We start from the raw sequence: 7,836 nt of genomic DNA, 5'->3' as shown, positions 1-7,836 counted from the left end.
GATCTCATCCCGTCAGTAGGGGATGCCTGGTTGTTCTTTAATTGTAATTTCCTCACCACCTTAAATAAGCATGCCCCTTTCAAAAAATGTAGAACTAAGAACGTATATAGCCCTTGGTTCACTCCAGACCTGACTTCCCTCGACCAGCACAAAAACATCCTGTGGAGTACAGCACTAGCATCGAATAGTCTCCGCGATATGCAACTTTTCAGAGAACTCAGGAACCAATACACACAGTCAGTTAGGAAAGCAAAGGCTAGCTTTTTCAAACAGAAATGTGCATCCTGTAGCTCTCACTCCAAAAAGTTTTGGGACACTGTAAAGTCCATGGAGAATAAGAGCACCTCATCCCAGCTGCCCACTGCACTGAGGCTAGGAAACACTATCACCACCGATAACTCCACGATAATCGAGAATTTCAACAAGCATTTCTCTACGGCTGGGCATGCTTTCCTCCTGGCTACCCCAACAGCTCTCCACGCCCCGCAGCTACTTCCCCAAGCCTCCCCAGCTTCTCCTTCACCCAACTCCAGATAGCTGATGTTCTGAAAGAGTTGCAAAACCTGTACCTGTACAAATAAGCTGGGCTAGACAATCTAGACCCTATCTTTCTAAAATGATCCGCCCACATTGTTGAAACCCTATTACTAGTCTGTTCAACCTCTCTTTCATATCGTCCGAGATTCCTAAAGATTGGAAAGCTTCCGCGGTCATCCCCCTCTTCAAAGGGGGTGGCACTCTAGACCCAAACTGTTACATACCTATATCCATCCTGCCATGCCTTACTAAAGTCTTCGAAAGCCAAGTTAACAAACAGATCACTGACCATTTGGTACGGTGGGATTCAAAATTTTTGCTGTGCAATCCGGTTTCCGAGCTGGTCACAGGTGCACCTCAGCCACGCTCAAGGTACTAAATGATATCATAACCGCCATCGATAAAAGACAATACTGTGCAACTCTCCTTCCAGACTAATATTAGGTATTTCCAACCCAAATAAAAAATCTGCAGTAGATTGCAACTCCTCCCCCTTTGGCAGTTCTATCTTGACGGAAACCTGGCCAAGGCTTTCGACTCTGTCAATCACTGTATTGTTCTTATCGGCTGTTGAGTCTGCCGATAAGAACAACCGATCAATCAACAACCGATCGCTGCCCGCACCCGCCTGACTAGCATCCCTACTCTGGACGGTGCGGACTTAGAATACGTGGACAACTACAATACCTAGGTGTCTGGTTAGACTGTAAACTCTCCTTCCAGACTAATATTAGGCATCTCCAACCCAAATTAAATCTAGAATCAGCTTCCTATTTCGCAACAAAGCCTCCTTCACTCACGCTGCCAAACCCCCTCATAAAACTGACTATCCTACCGATCCTTGACTTCGGCGATGTCATTTACAAAATAGCCTCCAACACTCTACTCAGCAAACTGGATGCAGTGCCATCCGTTTTGTCAATAAAGCCTCATATACCACCCACCACTGCGACCTGTATTCTCTTGTCAGCTGGCCCTCGCTACATATTCGTCGCCAAACCCATTGGCTCCATGTCATCTATTAGTCTCTGCTAGGTAAAGCTCCTCCTTAACTGGGGCGGCAGGGTAGCCTAGTGGTTAGAGCGTTGGGCTAGTAACCGGAAGGTTGCAAGTTCAAATCCCCGAGCTGACAAGGTACAAATCTGTCGTTCTGTCCCTGAACAGGCAGTTAACCCACTGTTCCTAGGCCATCATTGAAAATAAGAATTAACCTACTTGCCTGGTTAAATAAAGGTAAAATAAAAAAAATATAAAAAATAAAAAACTCAGCTCACTGGTCACCATAGCAACACCCACCCGTAGCATGCGCTCCAGTAGGTATATCTACTGGTCATCCTCAAAGCCAACACCGCATTTCCTTCCAGTTCTTTGCTGCCAATGATTGGAACGATTTGCAAAAATCTCTGAAGTTGGAGATTTATATCTCCCTTGCTGCAGCTGTACACAGCCCATCTGTAAGTAGCCCATCCAACTGCCTACCTCATCCCCATGTTTTTATTGACCTTTTTTGCTCTTTTGCACACCAGTATTTCTGCTTGCACATCATCATCTGCACATCTATCTCTCCAGTGTTCATTTGCTAAATTGTAATTACTTCGCTACTATGGCCTAAAGTGCTTCTTCATTCATTACTCTTGTAAAGACAGTCACGCCGTGCTCCACGTTGGATCCAACATCCCTACTTTGGTCATAATGTGTAGAACTGTTCCTTGATGGATAGGCTATTGTACAAACACAAAGCTATTTTCCTATATTTGTTGTTAGGTGAAGTTATGGGCCAATTTGGCAAACCATGTACAATCGCTCATTGTCTGGCTGATGGAAAAGCTAGCCAAAGAGCATTTTACTGGTTGAAGTGTTTTTGTAAGTACAAAGCGGTTGATTTGCAATGATGACACAAACATTATATTAAGCAGGACATTCAAACGAGCCTTACAATTATAATCCAAAGTAGTGTGAAATGCACTCATAAGCAACCTGGAAATGGAGGTTACTCCCCTGAGTTTTCCCCCATTCACCTTCAGAATACATTGTGAAAAACTAAAATCTTTGCTCACCATTTTTGTTCCAGGCAGATATACTACATACAATACTATTGGTTTCCTCATTAGTGGGGACGAGTTTCTGCCACCAAATTGCATGTGAATCGCCCTCATGATGCAATTTTAGCAAACACAGAAAGGGTCCTATATTGGAGACCAAAAGTCGTCTGGCACACTGCTTAGAATTTCAACAACATGAATAAAGTATATCTAGTCTGCTATCTTATATGTTACTACTGATGTGAAAAGGACACAAAATATGACTATTCTTGCTCATTTTAAGACAAATGTCAAATAATCATTACATTCATTACAGACGTCAATTGTTGTACAACATCATGGCTACGCTGTTGTCATCACCTTTTACAGTGGATTTCCACTGGTGTGGGCCTTTAACCATCTGTCTGACTTTGTTGTTCGCACAGGAGAGATACGGGACTATTGTGGATCCTCTGGGGAGCATCAACAACCTCATGACGCTGACGAGGCAGAGAAGAGTAAAATACAGAAGTAGACATTTTTCCTCTCGGTCCTACTGAAAAACCAATTGTCCCGGTGGATATATTATCGAATAGATATTTGAAAAACACCTTGAGGATTGATTATAAACAACGTTTGCCATGTTTCTGTCGATATTATGGGGCTAATTTGGAATATTTTTCGGGGATTTCGTGACCGCAATTTCCGGTCGATTTCTCAGCCAAACGTGAAGAACAAACTGAGCTATTTCGCCTACAAAAATAATATTTTGGGAAAAAAGGAACATTTGCTATCTAACTGGTAGTCTTGTGAGTGAAAACATCCGAAGCTCATCAAAGGTAAACGATTTAATTTGATTGCTTTTCTGATTTTCGTGACCAAGTTGCCTACTGCTAGCTGGACATAATGCTATGCTAGGCTATCGATAAACTTACACAAATGCTTGTTTTGCTTTGGCTGTAAAGAATATTTTATAATCTGAGATGACAGGATGATTAACAAAAGGCTAAACTGTGTTTCAATATATTTCACTTGTGATTTCATGAATAGGAATATTTTCTAGTAATATTTATGTCCGTTGCGTTATGCTAATTAGTTTCAGATGATGACAACGATCCCGGACACGGGATGGGAGTTATAATATGAGTCTTCAATATTCCCAGGTAAGAAGTTTTAGGTTGTAGTTATTATAGGAATTATAGGACTATTTCCCTCTATACCATTTGTATTTCATTAACCTTTGACTATTGGATGTTCTTATAGGCACTTTAGTATTGCCAGTGTAACAGTATAGCTTCCGTCCCTCTAGTAGCCATTTCACTTCGGTTACACCAGCCTCATCTCGGGAGTTGATAGGCTTGAAGTCATAAACAGCGCAATGCTTGACGCACAACAAAGAGCTGCTGGCAAAACGCACGAAAGTGCTGTTTGAATGAATGTTTACGTGCCTGCTTCTGCCTACCACCGCTCAGTCAGATACTTGTATGCTCAGTCAGGTTATATGCAACGCAGGACATGCTAGATAATATCTAGTAATATCATCAACCACGTCTAATAGACGTCACCTCTTTGGACCTCATCTCAGTGAGTTTACGTTGGGGAAACCACAGAGGAGAGGGCTTTGGACCTCATCTCAGTGAGTTTAGGTCGGGGAAACCGTGCAGGAGAGTGCTTTGGACCTAGTTCATTGCATTGAGGAGGAGAGAGCAGCTGTAACACAGTACCTGGTCTAGTACATGGCATTGAGGAGGAAAGAACAGCTGTAACACAGTACCTGGTCTGGTTCCTGACATTGAGGAGGAGAGAGCAGCTGTAACACAGTACCAGTGGTGTAAAGTACTTAAGTAAAAATACTTTCAAGTACTACTGAAGTAATTGTTTTGGGGTATCTGTACTTTATTTTACTATTTTATTTTATTTTACTTCACAAGAAAACAATGTACTTTTTACTCAATACATTTTCCCTGACACTCAAAAGTAGTTGTTACATTTTGAATGCTTAGCTGGACAAGAAAATGGTCCAATTCAGCACTTATCAAGAGAACATCCCTGGTCGTCCCTACTGCCTCTTATCTGGAGGACTCACTAAACACAAATGCTTCATTTGTAAAATGATGTAAATGTGTTGGAGTGTGCCCCTGGCTATCTGTAAATAAAAAAAAGAAAATGGTTCCGTCTGGTTTGCTTAATATCAGGAATTTGAAATGATTCATACTTTTACTTTTGATACTTAAATATATATATATATATAAAAAAAAAACACTTTTAGACTTTTACTCAAGTAGTAACTTTCTATTAAGGTATCTATACTTTTACTCAAGTATGACAATTGGGTACTTTTTCCACCATTGATCATGAGTCGAATCTGGTCTCCTTCAACATGGTGAGCCTCATTATGAGTCGAATCTGGTCTCCTTCAACATGGTGAGCCTCATTATGAGACTAATCACTGATCAGTATCGATCAGCCTTTTGTTTTCTTTCAAGTTATTAATTAATGATTAACACACAAGTTCTCAGATGTGTGAGGTCTTTACCTATTTCTAACAGTATCATTTCAAATGGAGAAAACATCTCAGCAAAATGGAAACAATGTGGGAGGATTAGCAAACCACATGTACAAGTGCATTGGACACGGCTATGAGGTCAATACTAATCCCATCATGTCTACATTGGACACGCCTATGGGCCAGCAGGTCGCCTAGTGGTTATTGCATTGGGCCAGAAACCAAAAGGTTGGTGGATCGAATCCCGAGCTGACAAGGTAAAAATATGTCGTTCTGTCCCTGAACAAGGCAGTTAACTGTTCCCCGGTAGGCCATCATTGTAAATAAGTATTGGCTCTTAACGGTCTTTCCTTGTTAAATAAAGTTTAAATTAATAAAATTATTTTAAAATGTAGCAGAATTAAACAATGATTGTGTAATATCAGACTAAATTAGAGTAACAACACAATAAAACAGACCAACAGGGAATGTTCAATGACTCAAAAAGACACTATAGTTCATTCTGTGAATCAGCCCTTTATTTCCTATCATAAAGAACACCTGTGGAAATGGGCAGTGGGTTTAGGCATCCATCTGACTCCAAAACAAGACATGATTGAATAGTTGAATAGTGTCTAATCCAAATAATCAGCACAGTGTCAGGTGATAGTGCAGGGCTGGAACAGAAACCTGCACACCCAGTAGCTAGATCTCTAGCAGCAAGGTTGGTCATGCATTTTCTACCTCTCTGCATCATTGCTTTAACAGTATTGGTGTAGTCATACAACATATATTATAACAGTAAACCAACAGCATATTCAGAACATTCAGAAATTATTCAGACACCTTGACTTTTTCCACATTTTTACATTACAGCCTTATTCTAAATATTATTATTCTATAAATATTATTCTAAATGTATTAAATAATATTGTGTTCCTCATCAATCTACACACAATACCCCATAATGACATCCCAATAACGCATAATGAAAAACAGAAATACCTTATTTACATAAGTATTCAGACCCTTTGCTATGAGACTCAAAATTGAGCTCAGGTGCATCCTGTTTCCATTGATCATCCTTGAGATGTTTCTACAACTTGATTGGAGTCCACCTGCGGTAAATTCAATTGATTGGACATGATTTGGGCACACACCTTTCTATATAAGGTCCCACAGTTGAAAGCGCATGTCAGAGCAAAAACCAAGCCATGAGGTCGAAGGAATTGTCAGTGGAGCTCCAAGACAAGATTGTGTCGAGGCACAGATCTGGGAAAGGGTACCAAAAAATGTCTGCAGTATTGAAGGTCCCCAAGAACACAGTGGCCTCCATCATTCTTAAATGGAAGATGTTTGGAACCACCAAGACTCTTCAAACATAGCAATCAGGGGAGAAGGGCCTTGTTCAATAATGTGACCAAGAACCCGCTGGTCACTGTGACAGAGCTCCAGAGATCCTCTGTGGAGATGGGAGAACCTTCCAGAAGGACAACCATCTCTACAGCACTCTATCAATCAGGCCTTATGATAGAGTGTAGAGGTCGACCGTTCATGATTTTTCAACGCAGATACCGATTATTGGAGGACCAAAAAAGCCGATACCGATTAATCGGATGATTTTTTTAGTTGTTTGTAATAATGACAATTACAACAATACTGAATGAACACTTATTTTAACTTAATATAATACATCAATAAAATCAATTTAGCCTAAAATAAATAATGAAACGTGTTCAATTTGGTTTAAATAATGCAAAAATAAAGTGTTGGAGAAGAAAGTAAAAGTGCAATATGTGCCATGTAAGAAAGCTAACGTTTAAGTTCCTTGCTCAGAACATGAGAACATATGAAAGTTGGTGATTCCTTTTAACATGAGTCTTCAATATTCCCAGGTAAGAAGTTTTAGGTTGTAGTTATAGGAATTATAGGACTATTTCCCTCTATACATTTGTACTTCAATAACCATTGACTATTGGATGTTCATATAGGCACTTTAGTATTGCCAGTGTAACAGTATATCTTCCGTTCCTCTCCTCGCTCCTCCCTGGGCTCAAACCAGGAACACAACGACAACAGCCAACCTCGAAGCAGCGTTACCCATGCAGAGCAAGGGGAACAACCACTCCAAATCTCAGAGTGAGTGACATTTGAAACGCTATTAGCACGCACCCCGCTAACTAGCTAGCCATTTCACATCGGTTACACCAGCCGCATCTCGGGGAGATGATAGGCTTGAAGTCATAAACAGTGCAATGCTTGACACACAACAAAGAGTTGCTGGCAAAACGCACAAAAGTGCTGTTTGAATGAATGCTTTCGAGCCTGCTGCTGCCTACCATCGCTCAGTCAGATATTTGTATCCTTGTATGCGACGCAGGACACGCTAGATAAATTAGTAATATCATCAACCATGTGTAGTTAACTAGTGATTATGATTGATTGATTGTTTTTTATAAGATAAGTTTAATGCTAGCTAGCAACTTACCTTGGCTTACTGCATTCGCGTAACAGGCAGTCTCCTTTTGGAGTGCAACGAGAGGCAGGTGGTTATATAGCATTGGACTAGTTAACTGTAAGGTTGCAAGATTGTATCCCCCGAGCTGACAAGGTGAAAATCTGTCCCTGAACGAGGCAGTTAACCCACCGTTCCTAGGCCGTCATTGAAAATATGAATGTGTTCTTAACTGACTTGCCTAGTTAAATAGAGATTAAATAAAGGTGTAAAAAAATAATATATCTATAAAAAAATATAAAAAATATTGCCCAAATCGGTGTCCAAAAATAACAATT

The sequence above is a fragment of the Oncorhynchus kisutch genome, linkage group LG20 (assembly GCF_002021735.2).
Source record: "Oncorhynchus kisutch isolate 150728-3 linkage group LG20, Okis_V2, whole genome shotgun sequence".
Taxonomy (NCBI): Eukaryota; Metazoa; Chordata; class Actinopteri; order Salmoniformes; family Salmonidae; genus Oncorhynchus; species Oncorhynchus kisutch.
Note: the sequence above shows the minus strand (reverse complement) of the source record.